The sequence below is a fragment of the Meles meles genome, chromosome 9 (genome assembly GCF_922984935.1).
Source record: "Meles meles chromosome 9, mMelMel3.1 paternal haplotype, whole genome shotgun sequence".
Taxonomy (NCBI): domain Eukaryota; kingdom Metazoa; phylum Chordata; class Mammalia; order Carnivora; family Mustelidae; genus Meles; species Meles meles.
In genome coordinates, this window is record NC_060074.1 from 19,094,800 (window position 1) to 19,117,066 (window position 22,267).

Here is a 22,267-nt window from a genome sequence, read left to right on the forward strand (position 1 = left end):
TATCCATTCATCTGTCTATGGACTTCTGGGCTCTTTCCATAGTTTGACTATTGTGGACATTGCTGCTATAAACACTGGGGTGCAGGTGCCCCTTCAAATCACTACATTTGTATATTTGTGGTAAATACCCAGTAGTGAGATTGCTGGGTCGTAGGGTAGCCCTAGTTTCAACATTTTGAGGAACCTCCATACTATATTCCAGAGCACCTGCACCAGCTTCCATTCCTACCAACAGTGTCAGAGGGTTCCCCTTTCCCTGCATCCTCGCCAACCTGTTATTTCCTGACTTGTTCATTTTAGCCATTCTGACTAATGTGAGGTAGTATCTCATTGTGGTTTTGATTTGTATTTCCCTGATGCTGAATAATGTGGAGCACTTTTTCATGTGTCTGTTGGGCGTCTGGATGTCTTCCTTGCAGAAATGTCTTCCTGTTTTCTGCCCGTTCCTTGATTGAATTATTTGTTCTTTGGGTATTGAGTTTGATAAGTTCTTTATAGATTTTGGATACTAGCCCTTTATCTAATAAGACATTTGCAAATATCTTCTCCCATTCTGTTGGTTGTCTTTTGATTTTGTTAATTGTTTCCTTTGCTCTGAGTAAAAGCTTTTTATCTTGATGAAGTCCCAATAATTCATTTTTGCTTTTGTTTCCCTTGCCTTTGGAGACGTATCTAGTAAGAAGTTGTGCGGAGGTCACAGAGGTTGCTGCCTATGTTCTCCTCTAGGATTTTGATGGATTCCTGTCTCACATGTAGGTCCTTCATTGATTTTGAGTCTGTTTTTGTTTATGGTATATGGTATAGGTATTCTTCTCCATGTGGCTGTCCAATTTTCCCAACACCATTTTTTAAAGAGACTGTCTTTTTTCCAGTGGACATTCTCTCCTGCTTTGTTGAAGATTAGTTGACCATAGACTTGAGGGTCCATCTCTGGGCTCTCTATTCTCTTCCATTGATCTGGAACACATAGTCTATTTTTGTGCCAGTACCATACTGTCTTGATGACGACAGCTTTGTAATAGAGCTTGAAGTTTGGAATTGTGATGCCACCAGCTCTGGTTTTCTTTTTCAGTCTTTCTTTAGCTACTCGGGGACTTCTCTGGTTCCATACAAATTTTAGGGTTATTTGTTCCAGCTCTGTGAAAAAAGTTGATGGTATTTTGATAGGGACTGCATTGGATATATAAATTGCTCTAGATACCATAGACATTTTAACAATATTTGTTCTTCCAGTTTATGAGCATGTAATGTTTTTCCATTTCTTTATGTCTTCCTCAATTTCTTTCATGAGTGTTCCCTATTTTTCTGAGTATAGATTCTTTGCTTCTTTGATTAGGTTTATTTCTAAGTATCTTATGATTTTTGGTGGCCCCTGTTTTGGGTCCTATTTTATTTTCCAGCTGTATTGAGATATAATTGACATATTTAAGTTTAAGATATATAATATGATTTTGTTCATGTATATATTGCAAAATTGTTATTATAATAAAGTTAGTTATCACATCTATCATCTCACATAATTTGTATGTGTATGCATGTGTGTAGTAAGAATATTTAAGGTCTAGTCTCTTAACAACTATCAAGTATAGGGGTGCCTGGGTGGCTCAGTGGGCTAAGCCTCTGCCTTCAGCTCAGGTCATGATCCCAGGGTCCTGGGATTGAGCCCCACATCGAGCTCTCTGCTCGGTGGGGAGCCTGCTTCCCCCTCTCTCTGTGCCTGCCTCTCTGCCTACTTGTGATCTCTCTCTCTCTGTCAAATAAATAAATAAAATGCTTTTAAAAAAAAAAACAACTATCAAGTATATGATATGGTATTGTTAACTATAAGCACCATGCTGAATATCAGATTCCTAGAACTTATACATCTTATAACTGTAAGTTGTACCCTCTGAACAACATCTTGTCATTCTCCCACCCCCAGCTCCTGGCAACCACCATTCTACTCTGTTTCTATGAATTTAGCTTTTTAAAAAATAGATTCCACATAGGAGTGCCTGAGTGGCTCAGTGGGTTAAGCATCCAACTCTTGGTTTCAAGTCAGGTCATGCTTTCGGGATAGTGAGATTGAGCCCAGCATCAGACTCTCCACTGGGTGTGGAGCCTGCTTAAGATTCTCTCCCTCTCTCCCTCCTCTCACTCCCCACCTGCTCATTCACTCTGTCTAAAAAAAATATAGAGATTCCATATATAAGTAAGATCATATAATATTTGTTTAGCTTCTTTTGCTTAGCATAGGACCCTTGGGATCCAAATATGTTGTTGCCAATAGCAAGATTGCCTTCTTCTTTATGGCTCAATAATATTCCAACGTATATTTGTATACCTCTGATGTGTATTATATGATATATATGAGATATATCACCCCACACACCACATTTTCTTTATCCATTTGTCTGTCAATGGGACTATGTTGTTTCCTTGTCTTGGACATTGTAAATAATGCTATAATCAAAGAACATGAGGGTATAGGTATCTTTTTGAGATAATGATTTCATTTCTTTCAGATATAAACTCAGAAGTGGAATTACTGGATCATACGATAGCTCTGTGTTTAATTTTTTGAGGAAGTTCTATGATGTTCATGCTGTTTTCCATAGTGGCCATTCCAAATTTTATCCCACCAGCAGTGTACTGGCATCCCCTTTTCTCCATATCCTCTCCAACACTTGTTACCTCTTATCTTTTTGATAGTTGCCACTCTCACGGATGTGAGGTGATATCTTATTGTGGTTTTGATTTACATTTCCCTTATGAGTAGTGATGCTGAGCATTTTCTCATGTACCTGTTGTAGTCCCATTTTTACTCTGATTATTTTCTTATTGTTGGGTTTTTTTTTTTAAGATTCATTCATTTATTTTAGTGGTAGAGCATGATGGTGCCAGCGGTGGGGGGGGGGGGGCGTGGGGAGGGAGCAATGGGAAAGAGAATCCTTAAGGTAACTCCCCACTGAGCGCAGAGCCAGACTCAGGGCTCTGGGGCTCAATCCCAGGACCCTGAGATTATGACCTCAGCTGAAATCAAGAGCCAGCTGCTTCACTGATTGAGACACCCAGGCGCCCCTTATTGTTGAGTTTTAAGAGTTCTTTGTATATCTTGGATAACAGTCCTCTATCAGATAGCTCTTTGGTTGGTCTTTTCCTTCTTTTGACAGCATTTTCGGCAGACCAGAAATTTTTTATTGTAAAAAGTCACCTTATCAATTATTTCTTCCATGGATATTGCCTTTGGCCTCACACTGAAAAAAATCATTGCCAGACCCAAGGTTGCCTGCATTTTCTGCTATGTTATCTTGTCAGAGTTTCACTGCTTTGCATTTTAATTTAGGTCTGTGGTCATTTCCAGTTAAGTTTTGTGAAGGGTGTAAGGTCTGTGTTTAGATTCATGTTTTTGCATGGGGATGTCCCGGCTGTTCCAGCACCATTTTTTTAGGTTTTGCCTTTTCTCCATTGTATTGCCTTTGCCACCTTGTCCGAGATCAGCTGACTGTGTTTCCCTGGGTGTTTTTGTGAGCGCGCCACTCCACTGATCCGTTCACCTATTCTCTCACCAGCCCCACCCTGTCTCAGTGATTGCCGCTTGTACTAAATCTGACGTCAGGTAGGGCAGTCCGACTGGATCCTTCTCCTTCAGTATTATTTTTCCTTCTCTGGCCTTTTCTCCTCCTTTTCCCTCTCCCAGGGTCTCCTTTCTCTCTTACTTCCTCTCCGACTCTGTGTGGCTGCTGCCTCTCAGCTTTCCTCTCATTCCATTTTCTTCTTCCCTCTCTTGGTCCCTTTCCTTTGGGAAGTTGGGATTGGGCACAAGAAAAAGGATGGGCTTTGGGCCAGAGAGACCATGAATGTAGAAACTGCCTCTGACACTTTCATCTGGATGACCCTGAATAATGTGTAAAGCTCCCTAGATCCCAAGCTCCTCATGTGTGAAGGCTGGCACAGAGATCCCGACCCGCTCCTCCCTCCTTCTCTGCACTCTCCATTGTTTTTGCTGAAATCATGCACAGAACTTTATGAGACAGAACCTTCCAGGCCTCTCCAACACTCCACTGACACAGGACGTTTGTCTCATTATATTTACTTACATTTCATCTCGAAATGTATGTCCCATCGCCCTCTCAAGGTTCTAATTGGTGTCACTTGGCTCAGGAAGCACCAGAAAGAACATTCAGGGCATACAACTTGTATAGCAGTGTAGAATGAAGTGGAGCTCTGGTTTTTATAAAAAATAAACCAAACAGCCGCTGGTTCTCTGTGAATACTTGAAAATAAATGTTTAATCCTCAAAAAATACCGGGTATGTAGTAGATGATAATTATTTTCAATATCCAGTCCACCTTCCCCAGGCCTATCCTTGGTGTCCTTTCTGGAGGAAGCTTCCCACCCACCCTGGGCCAGGACAGGATCAGGCTTGGCTGTGGGACTTGCTCTGGCCAGTGGGACGTGGGTGGAAATGACACTGGCCACCTGCAGGCAGGAGCACGAGGTGCCTTGCACAGCGGTGACATTGCTTCTCCCCTGCTCAAGAACTGCGTGTCTCAGAGCAGGACACAGCCTCACTGGGTCCCATGGACCAGAACCACAGCTGCCCTGTGCAATACGGGAAACGAGTGAGAAATAAACCTTGTGGAGATCACCACTAAGATCTGGGGTTGTTACTACAGCACAGCTCAGCAGAAGCTGACAGAACAAGGTGTGAAAGAGACAGGAATCTCAAGCATGAGGTACAAGTTGTTAGCAGGTGGCTCAGTTTAGCTCTCCAGTAAAGTGGACCCTGGTTTGGAGCTCTGCCCATCTCATAATGGCTCCTGGGCCCCAGCGTCAATGTCAGCCGAGACCGCTACCACCTTCCTCCAGCTGGGATTCGAAGCCTCGAAAGCACTTCTCCTACTGACAGTCTTGCTGGAGGTATACAAAAAAATAGATTCCATTTTTGCATTACCCACATTTCAAAGTACAGTTCAACCGTAATATAGCAATCCAAAAATGATAGGCTTTTTCCTAATAGCAAGGGGAGCTTGCTAACTAATTAGGGAATGTGCTCGGGCGTCCCCCCAGCCCAGGGGGTTCCCTCTGCACCTTCATGGTGCGCTGTCGGACTTCTCTGCGCACCATTGAACTCTTCATGCCCACGCAGCCTCTTGCAGAGAAGCAGAACTTAGGAAGAGTTAAAATATAAATACGTCCACCCAGAGGCCTATGGTTGAGAGCTTTTTATTTTTATCCGCATGATTAATTGCCTTTCCCCAACCACCTCCCCAGAGAATAATGGTGGAAGGGTGCTTATTCTTTTGTCCCTCCTGTGTTTTGGAACTAGTCCATGTACTAGGTCATGGACTGTAGAAGCAGCCACCTTGGAACAACATGGTCCCACCCTGGGTCGTGGTGGATACCCCACCCAGGCTGGATCCGTAATTCTCTCCACAGAGTGAAAACTCAGAGGGCTGTTGGACAGCTGTTCTTATTATTAGCCCAGCATCCATGTCGCATTTTGCTGGTGACAGATCCCTTGTGCTAGCTGTCAAGAGCCCAGCTTTTTTTTTTTTTTTTAAACTTTTTCTTTTTTTTTTTTTTAAGATTTTATTTATTTATTTGACAGAGAGAGATCACAAGTAGGCAGAGAGGCAGGCAGAGAGAGAGAGAGAGAGAGAGGGAAGCAGGCTCCCCGCTGAGCAGAGAGCCCGATGTGGGACTCGATCCCAGGACCCTGAGATCATGACCTGAGCCGAAGGCAGCGGACCAACCCACTGAGCCACCCAAGTGCCCCAAGAGCCCAGCTTTTGTGGCGTGACAGTTTAGGTCAAATCCCAGCTCTTGCAGGTTACAGCTGTGTGGCCTTAGAGAGACACATTCATGTGTGCCTCAGTTTCCCCACCTACAAAAGGGGACAGTGTGCTGATTAAATTAGCAAACAAAGAAGATAAGGTTAAAATGATTTAACTTATCTAAAGCACCTAAAATTGTACCTGACAGTGGACTTCATGTATCATTTGCTCTTATGTGTTTGGGGGAGAGCCAGCCTTGGCCCTGGCTCCAGACCTGGCAGTGAGCATTTCCTTCCATCTGCCCACGGGTGGTCCAGAAGTAGGCACATGACCAAAGCTGTGCTTGCTTGCAGCCCTTCCCAAGACTTGCTGAGACTCTCAGAAGAGCAGAGTGTTGGCAAAGGGTAGAAGTCTGGAGGTCCTTTTGGTCATCTGGTCCCACGAGGGCTGAGCCAGCTGGGAATGGAGCCGGTGGTGGTGCTAGAGGAGGGAGAGGCTGCTGCTTAGGGTGCCCTGTGACCACCTGGATCCAGCTGACTGAGAAGTTTGAGTTATTTGAGCCGTGAAACTCCCCAATTCGCTTATGCCAGGTTGAACGGCTTTCTTTGTCCCCTGCAGGAGCCAAACAGTCCTGACATGTTCAGTCTGGGCTGCTCCCTTGAATAAAGGAGATATAAAGCCATAGCAGCGCAGGGCATCCTCAGTTTGGATGGTATATGTATGGAGAGGCTGGTCGCAGGGAGCAGCTGAGGGCACCCCGGCCACAGCCTTTCCTGGCTGCACCTGGCTTCTCAGAGCCTACGGGACACAAGTGTAACCTGAGAATACATTTTCTTTTCTTGCTTAAGCTGGCTGGAGTGCCCGATGCGCACCTCGAGAGTCATGGGAGTCCTAATGAGTGGTGTGTTTTCTGTTGTTTTTAGGAAGAAAAAGTACACAGAATACAAACATTCTATAAGTCCCTGACATATAACTCAGAGATAGCTAGCTTACTGTCCTATTTGCCAAAGAACAAATATGATCCTAACAGATGAACATGTGTTTGAAAAACAAAAGTCTGTCTCCTCTCCACACTTGTGGTCAACAGATGACCTGAGTTAGCCCAGACCGTGATAAATGTTGGTGGAAAGGAAGCCTGATCTCTGGTGACATCTTTCTACCCATTCTAGGCTGAAGAGGTGCCCCCCTATACCAAAAGTACCACCTCTGGGACACCTTGGTGGCTCAATCGAGGGAGCATCAGACTCTTGGTTTGGGCTCAGGTCATGATCTCAGGGTCCCGGGATCAAGCCCTGCATTGGGCTCAGCGCTCAGTGCAGTGTCAGCTTGAAAAATAAAAAAAGGTACCAGCTCCCTCACTGTGCAGTGCAAGAGCTGGGGGGGCGGTAGTTAGAGTTGCCCGGACTTGAATGCTATCTCCCCTCTTGCTAGTGCCTAATCATGCAGCCTTAGGCAAGGCACCGCCACTCCCCTGGTTTCCATTTTCTTACCTGTAAATGGGGTTGATGATAATGCCCACCTCACTCAAGGCTTGCCGTGTGCCCCAGAGGAGGGCAAGTCCGTAAAAGTGAATTAGCATCTCTGGGCCTCATTTCTCTTGCTCTGAGAAAGGAGGATCTTCCCACAAGGCCGAGGCTGCCACCTTGATGTGAGGAGGAAGTGCCCTCATGCTCAGGGCTGACCACAGTGCCTGGCCTGCAGTAAGCACTCACCGAATCCTGGTTGTTACCGGTTCCTTCACTGTGGCCCCAGCTTCTTCCTGCCTAGCAGGGTTGGAGACCTTCCTGCCTCTCAGTGCCCATTTAAAATTTCTGTTCGGTCGCTGTCCATATAAGCCCAGGTGGTTGCGGTGACCAGAGTGTCCCCCCACCGCGGTCACTTGGCCTGCACACCGTCTTTAGAGTTGCATTTCAGTGGCTCCCCATTGCTTACAAGTTCATGGCATCCAGTTCAAAGACCTAATTTTTTTCTTTATATCCTGCCTTTGTTCCAGAAGATATTCAAATATCTGGCAATATCTCATTTTTGTTGAAGATGCTCCATGACCTCTCACTACAAAACTAGGCCCACAATAGTCTTTGGACCCAGACCCCATTATCAGTTCAATTTGGTCCTGTCATCCATTGGTTTGGTGGGGATCTCTCCAGTGGGCATCTGTGTGGTGCCAGGCACAGGGATGCCTTGTGGAGGCCTCGCTCTTAGGGTCTTGGGTTCAGCTGGGCCTCCAGCCCATGAAGCTGGTGTATTAGTTGCCAAGAGCTGCCATAACAAAGTACCACGGACTGGGTGGTTTATAAAAAGCAGAAATGTGTTTCTCCTAGTTCAGGAGGCTAAGGGTCTGAAATCAAGGTGTTGGCTGGGCCATAACTTCTCCAAAGGCTCTAAGGAAAGAATCCTTCCTTGCCTCTTCCATCTTCTGGTGGCCCCTGGCCTTCCTTGGTTGGTGGCAGCTTCCCCCCGTCTCTGCCTCCATCTTCATGTGGCAGTCTTCTCCCTGGGTGTCTTTGTCTCCAAATCTCCCATTCATCATAAGGACACCAGTCATTGGATGGAAGGCCCATCCTAATCCAGTAGGACCTCATCTTTAGTTGATTACATCTGCAAAGAGCCTCTTTCCATATAAAGTCGCATTCGTGGATGCTAGATGTTAAGACTTCAGTGTCTCTTTTTTTTTTTTTTTAATTTTTATTTATTTATTTGATAGAGATTGCAACTAGTCAGAGAGGCAGGCAGGGAGAGAGAGGAGGAAGCAGGCTCTCTGCTGAGCAGAGAGACCGATGTGGGGCTCGATCCCAGGACCCTGGGATCATGACCCGAGCTGAAGGCAGAGGCTTTAACCCACTGAGCCACCCAGGTGCCCCTTCAGTGTCTCTTTTGAGAAGACACAATTCAACCCATTATAGCAGCCAAGGCAGCAAGAAACAAATAAATGAGGGCAAAATTTAAATGAAAATACCTTTTTTAGGGACACCTGGCATGCTCAGTCAGTTAAGTGTCTGCCGTCAGCTTAGGTCATACTCCTGGGGTCCTGGGATCAAGCCCCATGTCAGGCTCCCTGCTCAGTGAGGAGTCTGCCTCTCCCTCTGACCCTCTCCCCTGCTCATGCTCTCACTTGTGCTTTTTCTCTCTCTCAATAAATTTTTTAAAAAGAAAATAACTAAAATTCACAATTTTATAGTGGAAAATGGTATAGGACAGTGTTTGAGAGTGTGGGAAAAGTAGAATAGTAGTAATAATGCCCCCATCTTTGGACCGTTTGGAGGAGGAGGTGGGCAGTGAGTTAACACATGTCAATCACCACATGTAACACCATAACACCTGCACGTAGTAATCTCTTAATAAGACCATCCATTCTTTACTTTTTTTCATTTCTTATTTAGAATCTTAAAATCTGCAAATATGAGAACAAATAAATCCACTGTTATTAAGCCTTAAATCAAACATCATTGTGCACTTAAGGAGGTTTTATCTGTCATCTTGTAAATGGGATACTCTGTGCTCGCACAGCTTACTTCCTATTGAAGTAACAGGGATTATAATATCAAGTTATCAGACATTGTATTCTGTCCCAGTGAATGTGCCGCCCACATAGCTAACCCTTTGAAGGTAAAATGGAGTATAAAGACCAAGTGCTTGGGGCGTCGGGTCGCATACCACTGCAGTGAACGGGAGAGAGTGGCTACTTGGTTTCTTTAAACTGAAATTTACCATAGTGGCAGCAGCTTGAGAAAACACACCAAGCCACCACCCAAGCTCAGGAGCCGTTTCTTTACACAGTATGCAGTTAAGATGAATTTTGTTACCATGAAATTTCATCTGTCATGACTATTTTCATTAATGTGAGCCACGGCAAATTGATTAGCCTACTGATCTCCAAAAAGTAGAAGACTTCATGGACGGAATGTTGTGCTGAAAGCAAAGTGGACCCATTTTCCTATTATTCTTGAGAAAGAACGGAGGTGAGAAAAGGAACAGAAAGTTGAAGAAATTTCTTTTAATTTATTGTTAATGCTGCTCTCTTAGTTTTTCTTTAGACTGCTTAGTCCTCATCCAAGTTACTATGGTCAATGTTTTTAGCTTATGTTTTATTTAATATTGTAATAGAGATTAGTATTATAGTTGTGCTATAACCTCATTTTAAAGACATAGAAATTGAGACATAGGCATTTTTAAAAGATATTTTCTAAACTGAGACTCCTAATTGCTATGCACTAGAGTTTAAAGTGTTATCAGAAAACACATTGCCTTGAACTTCTAACCCAATAGCACTTCTCAGATTTTATGATCTCAGGGTTTTTGGGTTTTTTTAAGATTTTGTTTATTTATCAGAGAGAGAGCACAGTGCAGGGAGGGCAGGCAGAGGGAGAAGCAGGCTCCCCACTGAGCAAGGAACCCAATGCAAGACTCAGTCCCAGGACCCTGGGATCATGACCTGAGCCAAAGGAAGATGCTCGGCCTACTCAGCCACCCAGGCATCCTGGTCTCACCTTTACACTTTAAAATTATTGAGGACCCCAAAGAACTTTTGTTTGTGTGGATTTTATCTATTGATACATACCATATTAGAAATTTTAAGAAGTTAAAACCTAGAACAATCATTTGTTAATTCATTTTCAAGTAACAATCATACTTCGATTACATACTAGCATCACAGCAATGAAATCATCATATGTAGGGAGCTTCTGGAAAACTCCATAGTACACTCATGAGAGAATGAGAGTGAAAAAGACAAATAACAAACATCTTAGTATTATTATGAAAACAATTTTGGTCTTGTGGATTCCCTAGATAGGTCTCACTGTTTCCCAGGAGCTTCAGGACAGACTTTGAGAACCATTCATCTAGGTGGTTCCCATGCCTTCCTATATAGCAAAACTGTATTTTTTGTTTAAACTATGACTATTCAAGGAAAAGGAACAAGCATGCTTACTTGTAAGACTCAGCTTTGCTAACACTGAATAAAATATATAGTTGAGGGGCGCCTGGGTGGCTCAGTGGATTAAGCCGCTGCCTTCGGCTCAGGTCGTGATCTCAGGGTCCTGGGATCGAGCCCCGCATTGGGCTCTCTGCTCCGCGGGGAGCCTGCTTCCTCCTCTCTCTCTGCCTGCCTCTCTGCCTACTTGTGATCTCTCTCTCTCACTGTCAAATAAATAAAATAAAATTTAAAAAAATATATATATAGTTGATACGTTATCAATCTTCTTGTTGTCTTTAACATGGAAGCAATATGGGCAGTACAGAGTACGTGCTCTGAGAGGACTCTGGGTTCTAATCCCAGCCCTGCCACTTAAGCCACATGGCCTTGAGGGGGTCACGTAGCGTCTTAGCCTCGGCTTCCCATCTGGAAAATGAGCAGGCCGCTCCTACGGACCTCAGAGGCTTGCTGTGAGCATTAACTGGAATAATCTCTGTGAGGGAAGATGACTTCCCAGCCCCCTTCCAGGGAACCTGGGGCCTTGTGCCTGGTTCTGGGCCATATCGCCACTGCCTGAGCCTCTCTTGCCCATCTCACACCCTCAGCAGCCGACAGACTAGAGGAGCTGGATTTCTGAGTCCCTGGATTGTGACGTGTGCAAGAAGTAAGCCTTTGTGGTGGCAAACCGCTGGTGAGGTTTCAGTTGACACCCTCCTGCGTGGTAGCCTGGTCTCTTCACTAACACAGAGGGGAGGGGAGGACACGCGGGGTGACATTTAAATGGAAACTTAGAAGAATAGAACCTTCATAAATTAAAAGATTTGAAGAAAGGAGCTTCCTAAAGGTGGGGGCAGGGAGGCCTTCCCAGCAGGGAACTAGAAAACGCAAAAGCCCCCAGGCAGATGCCAGAAACTTTCCAGAGACTGGCCCCAAACAAGGGGGAAGTGGCGAGAGATAAGTGTGGAGAGTACGTCCCAGGGGTACTGAGACCTTTGCAGTCCCCAAACCCCATGAACAGCGTGCAGCTGTTGGGGAGGCATCTCTGCGTCTTCTACCCGGGCCCCTGGGTGGGAGTCACAGTCAAAGAGGTTAGGCCTCACGCTATGCAAGACTACAGAAGGAATAAAGCTTCAGTTGGTGCCACTGAAAGATAAGCTTGTAGAGTCCCGGCGTAACTGCAGTCCTAATCCTGCAGCTTCTCCCTGTCCAAGTGCTCACAGGCCCTCCCTGGCACCAGGAAGAGGAGAGCTGCCCATGTACACGGAGGGCATGAGCAACCTCAGTGGCGACGCTGGAGTTCTTCATTTTGCCGGAGAAGTAGTGCCTGTTCCCAGCAGCTGGGGCCCAGGAGCCCCCATGTTCTCCTTCAGCACACAATAGAAGCTGCACCTGGGGGAGGAGTTTCCAGCATTGCCTCCTGGGGGGCGTGGCCATCGCAGGGGTGGTTCAGAGAAGGGCGGAGGAAATACCTGACAATGGATGGAATGAAAGTTACAGAACTATCCTACCCAATTATTGCCTGCCTTACTTCCGGGGTTTTAAGTTCAAATTCCATTCTTAGATGCTTCCGAGTCAATGATGCCCAAGAGTTTGTAGAGGTTGTCATCTTCTCTGTGTGTTTTCTCAACCTGGGGTTCGGTGGTACCCACAGGTATGGTGCCTCCTTGGGTAAGGCATGGTGGACTGTTTATCTTTTGATGATTCCAAGGAAAAGGATGGAACCATTTGCCTTTCCTTTGCCTGTGCTTATTAATTCGTGTGTAACTCTCAAAGTGGATGCATTTCACGTGGCATCAAAATAAAAATGCTAGCTTGCAGTTCTAAACTAACTCACAACCTTACAAGAGTACCCCTCCCCGGAAGACACGAGGTCTTTGGAGTCCGAGTATCCTGATGAAATCTAAGGACATTTTTCCAGCTGGATGATGGAATTAGAATTACCTGCACACGGGACCAGGAGGATGGCACCCTGGGGGTCCAGGACCGGGTGCAGGCAGCTGTCTCAGACTGGCAGTGTGTTTTGTTCATCCCACACCATGGGGTTTTGTATTTTTAGTTTCGCTGTCAACATTGAGGAGTAGGGAAGTAGCAGATAGAAACCAAGACCTCTGGCTTTCTTTGAAAGTTTGAAATATCTGGGCACCTGGGTGGCTCGTTTGGTTAGGTGACTGCCTTCTGCTCAGGTCGTGATCCTGGAGTCCTGGGATCAAGTCCCACATCGGGCTCCCTGCTCAGCAGGGAGTCTGCTTCTCCCTCTGACCTCTCTCCTCCCATGCTCTCTCTCTTTCTCTCTGTCTCTCTGAAATAAATAGGTGAAATCTTTAAAAAAAAAAAAAAAAAAAAGTTTGAACTCTCTGGCCAAAGTGGGTCCAAATGCCCACAAGATAGCAATGAACTGACTCTACCCTCTTGACCGCACCTTCTCCTCAGTGTCCCACATTCCCCTCTACTGCCTTTCCCCTAGCCGGCTTCATTCATTGACAGTACCAATGGGGTCTTGGAGGGAACCCCAAGAAATAGAATCTCTCCTGTTCTTCTCTGGGTTCTAAACAAGCTGAGAAGTAAGACAGTGCATAAAGCTGAAGGCAAAAAAGATCTTTGTTTACAGAGAGAGAAGAGGTTGGAAGGCACGGCTTCCAGCTGCGGGTAAAACCAAGCTGGTTTAGCCAGCAGGGTTCTGGGGACTGTAGTTCAGGGTAGGCCGCCCAGTCCTTCCTACAGCAGAAGAGCGGGAGAGCGTGGGTTCTGGGTGCAGGCGTGCTCTCAGAAGAAGGAGGACAGAACGGCCACATGTCAGAACTTCAGGCTTCCCAAAGTGTGTCAAAGGGCACAGAGTCCTGGCGCGACAGTCGAGGGAATTCCCAGGGAGGGGAAGGAGCACCAGGCGCTTGGAGCCGCTGGGGCTGGTGAAGGCTGGGAGAAGGTTAATTCTTTAACAAGCCGAGCAAAGAACATCTGTGCCCTCCCAGGCGTGCAGTGAAATCACCCGGGCCCTTAGCTCAAGGTCAGTAAATGTGGGGACCCTAAGCAACCATGGAAACCAAGTTTCTAGGAAAAAAAAAAAAAAAAGAACTCACTCTCTACGGGGGTAAATCAACCGGAATGAAAAGCATGAAAAACAAAAGCAACAGAACAAAAAGACAAAGCACTTAACGGCAACCCAGGATGTATTTTATGACACAGAGCTAAATTCAGGAAAGCAAGAGTGAGACCTGGCATGGATGGGTGAACAGTCGAGTCCGGGGCCGGCCACTGAGGCATAGCCTTGCTCAATGAGCACTAGTGAGTGCCACGCACATTCACTACCACGCAAAGCACGTAACGTGAACCCCTTTACAGATGAGGAAACTGAGACCCCGAATGACTGATTCGAGGTGGCTGGTAGAGGGATCCCAGGGCCGGGCTCACCAGCTCTGAAACCCTTCCCCTCTCCCTGCCTGTCCTTTTGGGCCACGTGTAAGTGGTTTCCCGAGAACAGGAACAGCTCCTTCAGAGAACTGCTGGTCTGCGGTCAGAGACCCGGGCCGACTGGGCCAGGCTGGGCCGAGCTAGGCAGGCACTCCAGCCTGCCCTGCCCCTGGACCAGTTGGCATCCTGGCTTCTCCCAGCCAGTAAGCTGGTTATCTCTGGTCTGTGAGGCCATGATCTGACCTTTCCCATCCTCTGTCTGCCCACTCCCCACAGAGCAGAGATGCCAAAGGGGGCATGAATTTGGCCTCCACACCTACCGTGCAGGGCCCTCCTGGTCCATCAGCAGCAAGTTTTCCAGAAAAGATGGGGTGCTGCGGGGCACAACTTTGTTGGAGGGGCTTCCTTCCCCCTGGTTTAGCTGTGATGCCACCGACACACATAGCTCAGTCATGCCTGCCTGAGGTCGTGTTCACTCAGTAGTTCTCCACGAGATCAACTAGTGAAAATCCCTTAATAGGGAATGTTTTTAGAAGGAACATATGGGAAATGAAAAAAGGGCTAAATATAAACCTGTATTTACAGAACTGAATAAGGAGCAAAGAAAAGCTGAGCAGAGAGAGCCGGATGGAGAAGCCTTCTCCCAAGACAGGTTTTCCCGGTGGGTGTGAGTGCGCATTTTGCTGGATATGTGAATTCGTGGGACACTGGAGTTGCCTATAATTAAACAAAGAAAAAAAGCAGCTCATGAAGCCAAAAACAGTTCTGATGCCAATCATATTATGGAAGCACCTGAGGCTATACCCACTGACTTTATCAGAACTACCATTTGGTGCATTTCAGACTTAGAAACGATCAAATGGAGCATAAACTTCTAAAATAGAAGTTTCATATTGAAGGCATTTTTTAGGTAGCTAAGGCAACTCTGAGAAATGATCTACATCACGAATGCTAAGAGAAAAAAGAGGCCAACTCTGAAATCAGGGCATAAGCAGGCATGAAAGAAATCCCCGTCGACCAAAGAACGTGAGGAAGGAATAAACACATATTTATTGAGCAGCTACCATAGGCAGGATGATTGGTAAGCATTCTCTTGTTTGACCCTCTTGATGTTGTTAAGTTGAAGGAATTATTTTTCTCCCCTCTGTAGACTGAAGATCTCAGTGTCAGAGGTTACACTGCTAGCCCACAGCAGGCTTGGGATCCAAAGCTAGTTCAAATCCAGTTGTCTGGGGCACCTGGTGTCCATTAAACTGAGCCTTGGGCTCAGGTCATGGTCCCAAAGTCCCGAGGTCGAGCCCTGTGTCAGGCTCCGTGCTCAGCGGGGAGTCACTTTTCCTTCTCCCTCTGCTGCACCCTATTAGTGCTTGTTCTCTCTCTCTCTCTCTCTCTCTCTCAAATAAAGAAATAAAATCTTTAAAAAACAAAACCTAGTTGTCTGGCTCCAGAGACACCTGCCCTTTCAAATACAGCTGACCCTTTGGGGTGGCATCAGCAGGTCCTGCTCCGGAGGCTCTCATTCTCTCCTTGTCAAAGTTTTTAAATCAAATCTATTTAAGAAGTTTCTTCTCTCTTTAGGGAAAGGTATTTCCTTGAAAGCACTTGGTGGTAAATTTTACCGTAAAGACATCCCTGCCACAACTTTTGTGTGTTGTATCTTTCATTACGTCAGTTAGATTTTACGTTATTTTGTGTGTTTATTTCTCTATCCAGAGACCTTACATGTTGACACAATATGGTGTGAACCAAATACTTGACTCACTTGGTTCACTGTGGCGCAAAATTTACGGAACCAGCCAAGGGTGGGACCTGACCAGGATCCTGCTTCACCTGCCTTTACTCAAATGTCAAGGCCATCTTTGAACAAGCAGATTAGCCACAGACGGTGAGACAGCAGAGAGCAAGCAGAGCCAGAAAGGTTCCCAGTCCTCACACGAAGTGTGCATTGGAGGACGCAGCCTGCGCTTTGCTGAACAGCCTGTCCCGGTGTCAGCTGCCCTTCAACAGCACCCATAGAAAGTGCTGGTTTATACAGCCCACTGGTCGGTGGTGGAGGTGGTGGAGGTCTGGCTCCCTAAGAAATGTGTCAACAGCCCACCTGCTCAGACGGGAGACAACCCGCTTTCATGCAGCTACTCTAGAGCGGGGACTCCAACGTGCAGAGTCCAAAAGGCAGCACCACCGAGCAGCAGGAAGGAACGGAGCTGCCAGTTATATATGTTTTTAATGTCACCCTTTAAAATTGTGGCTTTCAGGGGCTTCTGGGTGGCTCCATCAGTTAAGCATCTGACTCTTGATTTCAGCTCAAGTCATGATCGCAGGGTCAAGATCCCAGCCTCCGGCTCAGTGTGAGGTCCGTTTGGGATTCTCTCTCCCTCTCCCTCTGCCCACCCCCCCCCCCCCCGCCCCTGCACATGAGCTTGTGCACGTGTGTGCTCTCTCAAGTAAATAAATGAAATCTTTAAAATTCTGAGTTTCATGTAATGGATTTATATGCACTTAATACATTAAAATTTATACTACGTGCATAGATTTTATTAGTTAATAGGTGTAACCTAGAAAGACATGCTTGAAAATGGTTTGCCAGCATGGAGGCAAAACCAAAAAAGCTTGGAAACTCTCTGCCTAGGGGAAGGTGAATATCAGTGGAGGTGTGACCAAAGCCCGCTGCTAAATTCCTAAAACCCAAAAGATATACCCAAATTGCCTGGGTCACGGAGCAGGGAGAGGCAAAGTGCCAGGAGCAAGGTACAACTGGACTCTCCTTGCTTCTCTTTTTTGCCAATAAAGATGACACCCTCAGAAATTGCCTGAGAAGCAGGTGTCATATGAGTCACAAGACAGCCCTTTCATTCCCTGAGTAGCCCCGGCTATGGCCCCCAAGAGTCCCAGAGACCAGCTCTCCTTCCCAAACCAATGAGTTCTGCTGGTCAAAGGAGCAAATAGTAAAAGATACTTAACAATTTCAATATCATACGCCCTACAAGAAATGTACATTAGAACTAGTAAGAATACCCTATTCTCTGACCATCAATTACATAGATTTCAACAAGTCAGTCTTTGGCTGGGGTGGAGAAGCAGGTGTTCCCATATACACCCAGTGGGTGTGTAAATTGGCAAAAACGTTCTGTAGGCAATTTGAAAATTCTGACCAAGGGTTTAAAAAACATACACATCTACCCAGCCATCAATTTCTCCTCTGGGTATTTTTTGAAGAAAATAATCAAATTTGGAATTAAAGGTTTAAATACCTTTTAAAGTTTGTTATTCAATTACTTATTCATTCTACACACACTGGTGTCTTTTTCGAGACAGATTCTATGCTAGGTGCTGCCACACAACAAAAAATAAAAGAAGGCTCTGCTCGCCTAAAGATTATTAATCATCATTTCAGTGTTATTTATAACAGGGAAAAAATAGAAACAACATGACCAAAATCAGTGCTGTTATTGTTGTTCTGCAGTTATTAATTCCTATGCAGCCATTATAAATTGTGTTGAAGAAGACACTGGAGGGACGCCTGGCTCAATCAGTTGGAAGAGCATGCCACTCTTGATCTCGGGGTCGTGAGTCTGAGTCCCACCTTAGGTGTAGAGATCACTTAAATAGATAAGCTTAAAAATAAGACGACGGACGATGACGACGGCAGTGGAAAATGTTCACATCAGGTCGTTTGAGTGGAAAAAAACAGTTAACAAAACAGACATTGTATGTCTCCCCACAGCCTTGAGTGCCCAGGGAAGGGTCACCGTTGACCCTATCATTTGAGACAGAGGTCATTTAGAACGAACAGACTTCTCTTGAGGGAGAAACAAAACAGAATAGAACAAAAAAGCATTGGGAAATGTGCCCATCATTTCTTCCTACTTTATGAATATTTTCTGAGGGTAATTCTAACAGAGCAGGTGACAGCAACATCGTCGGAAGATTCTGAGAGGCAGTAAGACTCACCTCAGGAACCATGGCCCAACTGAAAATACGTTTCCTCATCCAATATTTGAAAAGACTCTCCAACATAATCCATAAAAAGCCCCTAAGAGAAATGGGCTTGCTCGGACACTGTGGGTATGAGGCTTGTTATAAACATTTGAGAAGGCAATTAGCCATATTTATCAAAGCTTGTAATGTCACTGTCATAACCTCGCAATTTTATCTGTAGGAATAAATCTATTGGAGTACTTGTGGCTGCATACAAAAATTTAATAAGGAAATGGAAATTAACCAACTAATGCATATTGGGAGTCTGTAAGGAGACCAGAGAAAAAGAGGCAGCAAGAATACTTGAAGAAATAATGGCCAAAATTCCCCAAATTTGATGGAAAAGGTTAATCTGCACATCCTAGAAACTCAACAAACTCAATCAACCCAAAGAGAGGCACGCTGAAATACACCATAGACTGACTGTCCAACTGCCTAAAGCCAGAGATAGGGGGAGAATCTTGAAAACAGCAAGAGAGAAATCCAGTATCATGTATAATTGATCATTAGTATATAAACAGTTGACTTTTCTCACCAGAAACCGTGGAGGCCAGTCGTGAGGGGGATAACCTATCAGAGTGCTGAAACAAAAACAGAATTGTTCATCCAGCAAACTACCCGTCAAAAAAACATCATTGAAGAGTGCTTGGGTGGCTCAGCTGGTTGAGCGTCCAACTTGATTTTGGCTCAGGTCATGATCTCAGGGTGGTGGGACTGACCCGTGTCGGGTTCTGTGCTCAGTGGGGAGTCTGCTGAAGATTCTCTCTCCCTCTCCCTCCACCCTTCTTCCCACACCTCCCCCCACCCCCATTTCACACACACACATACACACACACACACACACACACACACAATCTCTCTCTCTCTCTCTCTCTAAAATGAATGGATAAATCTTTTTGTAAAATGTGTCATTGCAAGTTATTCAAATAAACAAGTACAAACAAAACCTGAAAGAATTTGTCAGTAGTTGACCTATCCTGCAAGAAGAACTTGAGGGACTTCTTCAGGTTGTATGAGGGGACACTGGACTACACTTGAATCCCCATGATGAGATAAAGATCTCACCCTTGACTAAGTGCTAGAAACGTGGAGGGAAAGAGCAGACATAGCACACTTCTGGTTACCTTGTCGTCTTCTTACTCTTCAAGCTTTTCACTCTTGGGTTTTTAATGCACTATCTAACAAATCCCCAGTCATACTGAGTCAGCCTGATGTTTGATTTGGAGGGCTGATGACCCATGCTTGTTTTGATTTGATGAAATTTGGAGCTTGGAGCTAAGACATATCTCCCTTTTGTATGACTGAGCACAACCTAAGAAATAACACCACCAGTAATAGCATCATCAATTTATAATGTAAGTCTCATAGGAGGGTGAATGGAAGTGCTATTGGCCAAGGGCCCCTATCCACTAGTTATGTCGTATTAGAAAATCTGACCCAAGAATCTGACAATCAAAAAAGGATTATCTTTCATTTTACCATTATTTGTTTACAGTTATGCCATCTGGCTCATATAACCAGAGGAAACTTGGCACCCACATTCAACTGGAATGACCGTCAATTCACAAAACACCCTATTTTCTCTTTGCCAAGAACAAAGTGACAACTGATCTCAATGTGTAAGTACTTATAATGTAAGACGATGACTTGAGCAAGAAATATTTTTTAAGAAGTTAGGGTTAAAAGTATATTTTAGTATCATCAGATATCTCCAACTATGTTCTAATAGAATGACCTGATTTATCTTTCTTTGTGTTTGTCTCTGAATTTTCCTTCGATTTAACAAATACTTTTGGACCACCTGCTTTATAAAATGGAATGAGCCAAACACTGAAAGGATACCAAGCTCTATTAGGCAGGAAATGGCTCTAGCTCTATAAGAAAGAAAACATCAGATTTCAGTGGCTTAACCCAATATAACTTAATTTCGTGCTCACTCAATGTGAGCTCAGTGATGCTGTCCTAGATCATCAGGCAACTCTCTTCCACCTGGTGATCCAGGGATTTGGGCTCCTTCTGTCTTGAGTTCCTGCCATCTTCTCAGACATCAGAATCTTGGTTCAAGCTGCCTAAGCATTAGAAGAGTAAAGAAGGCATGGATACTTCTTAAGACGCCCAGCCCATTAAGTGACACTTGTCACTGCCACTTGCATCCACCTGTAAGAACAAGTCCCTTACCTGGGTGGCTCAGGGGGTTAAGCCTCTGCCTTCCCCTCAGGTCATGATCTCAGAGTCCTGGGATCAAGCCCCGCATCTGGGATCTCTGCTCAGCGGGGAGCCTGCTTCCCCCTCTCTCTGCCTGCCTCTCTGCCTACTTGTGATTGCTCGCTCTCTCTGTCAAATAAATAAATAAAATCTTTAAAAAAAAAAAAAAAAGAGCAAGTCCCTTGGGCACACCTGGATGTCAGAGATTGGCCAATATGGTCTCTAGCTGGGTAGTCATTTCCTTGCAACAACTTGATACTCGGGAATGAGGGGAACAAGCTAGAGGTCTATTATTCCTGTTGTGTGAGATGTAGCTTCTATCTTCAGAGAACCTTTGTCAGAGTAGAGAAAAAAGTTCACAGGAGAGAAACATCATGGAGGAGGTGGCATTTGAGATGATCCTAGATGGTCAGAACTGCCAGACCACGTGTTGGTGAGAGGGGCATTCTAGACGGAGTGACTGCCACTGAGGAAGCAGGGAGGTGGGAAGGGAATGTTGAGTAACTAGTTTTCCTGGAACAAAGATTTGCACAGGGAAGAGATGGAGCTTAGAAGTTTTGTTAGGTCACTGTTATGTAAGGCCCTGAATGTCAGGACAAAGAGCTGGAATTCCATGCTTCCTTTATGATGATTATCCTGCATTTTTAACACAAAGTTTCCAGAACAGTGATAGCATTGATCATTAACAAGTATCAGTCACAGAACAGACAATACATTCACTGTGAAGGGATTTCATTTTTCAGGTGGTAATGCTAGTAATGGCATCATAGGACATTCACAGGCTGTAATGATTTCGGAAGTTTGCATCTGTTCTCACGTGTCTTGATACTTACAAAATACAATCCAAACACTTTCATTTTTCTCTTGCTCCTTCTCCCAGGATTATCTCACATAGTTCTCTAGAGACGCCCGAGGGTAGCTTTACACACTGACATCACAAACCAGCAGGGCCTCCCCTTGGGCGGGGCAGAAGACCTTTCTAGGGCTGTGAACTCTGAATACTGTTGGGACGCAAAATGAGCAAACCCTTTAGAATCTCTGAAAGTAAGAAAGAGAGTTATATTGGAGCCCAAGTTAAGACAGATGCCCAGGAAACACACTCTTCACAGGAAAAAAAGAGCTCTGGAGAATGAACAATTTTTACAGGGTTACACACTTTTTACATCTTTTAGAAGCTCAAAAGATTATAGATTAACATAGAGGCAGGAATCATGAGGGTTTTTTTGTTGTTGTTTTAGTGTGGTTTTTTTTTTCTTTTTTTTTTTTTTTAAGAATTCCAGTAAGAAGCAAGTCACACAGCTTTTTTTCTCCTGTTTTTTTTTTTTAAGATTTTATTTATTTATTTGAGAGAGAGAGAGAGAGCAGAAGCAGGGAAAGGGTCAGAGGAAGAGGGAGAAGCAGGCTCCCTGCATGACACGGGACTCCATCCCAGGACTCTGAGATCATGACCTGAGCCAAAAGCAGACACCCACCCAACTGAGCCCCAGGAATCACAAGTTTCAATGTCAAGGAATGCAGGGAGTAGGAACACTGACTGCTAGCATTAGGACAAGATGGTTTTCCTTTAAGCCACTCATTTATAAAGTAGGTTCGCAATGTATGGTTGGTGGGCCATAAATCAGGCTTTCAGTTTAAAAAAAGTTTATGTACGGTCATACTGACTTACAAAGAAATCAAATGGCTTTCCTCATACATCAGGCCTTTAGAGAGCTTTCCTCTCTTCAATACCAATACCAATCACTACAACCCCATAAACATAATTCCCTTCACCTTCATCAGACAGCATTCTCACAGCATCAGGGTCAATGTTGGCATGGAAATTGTACTGAAAATTTAACAGGAATAAATATTTGTTTAAAAAACATTCGGGTACAAAAGGACAGGTGGGGCACATAGAGCAACATTGGGGAGCCTTAGCAAAGTAGTAACTGGACTAGGAATTGAACTTTTTCTGAAGGCATTTAGATTTCTAACAGTAGCGTTTTGTGGATTGTGACTTTGG

General features: G+C 44.9%; 1 long non-coding RNA gene across 4 annotated transcripts in view; it reads left to right on the forward strand.

Annotated features, from left to right (window-relative positions):
* Positions 1 to 22,267, forward strand: part of LOC123950644 — a 65,646-nt gene that overhangs the window by 2,290 nt on the left and 41,089 nt on the right. For 3 of the 4 annotated variants that reach the window (XR_006820268.1, XR_006820267.1, XR_006820269.1), the window contains exon 2: positions 19,556 to 19,679. The exons of the other annotated variant lie outside the window; for it this stretch is intronic. This is a non-coding gene — a long non-coding RNA (uncharacterized LOC123950644). The remainder of the gene's footprint in view (positions 1 to 19,555; positions 19,680 to 22,267) is intronic. 4 annotated transcript variants of the gene reach the window in all.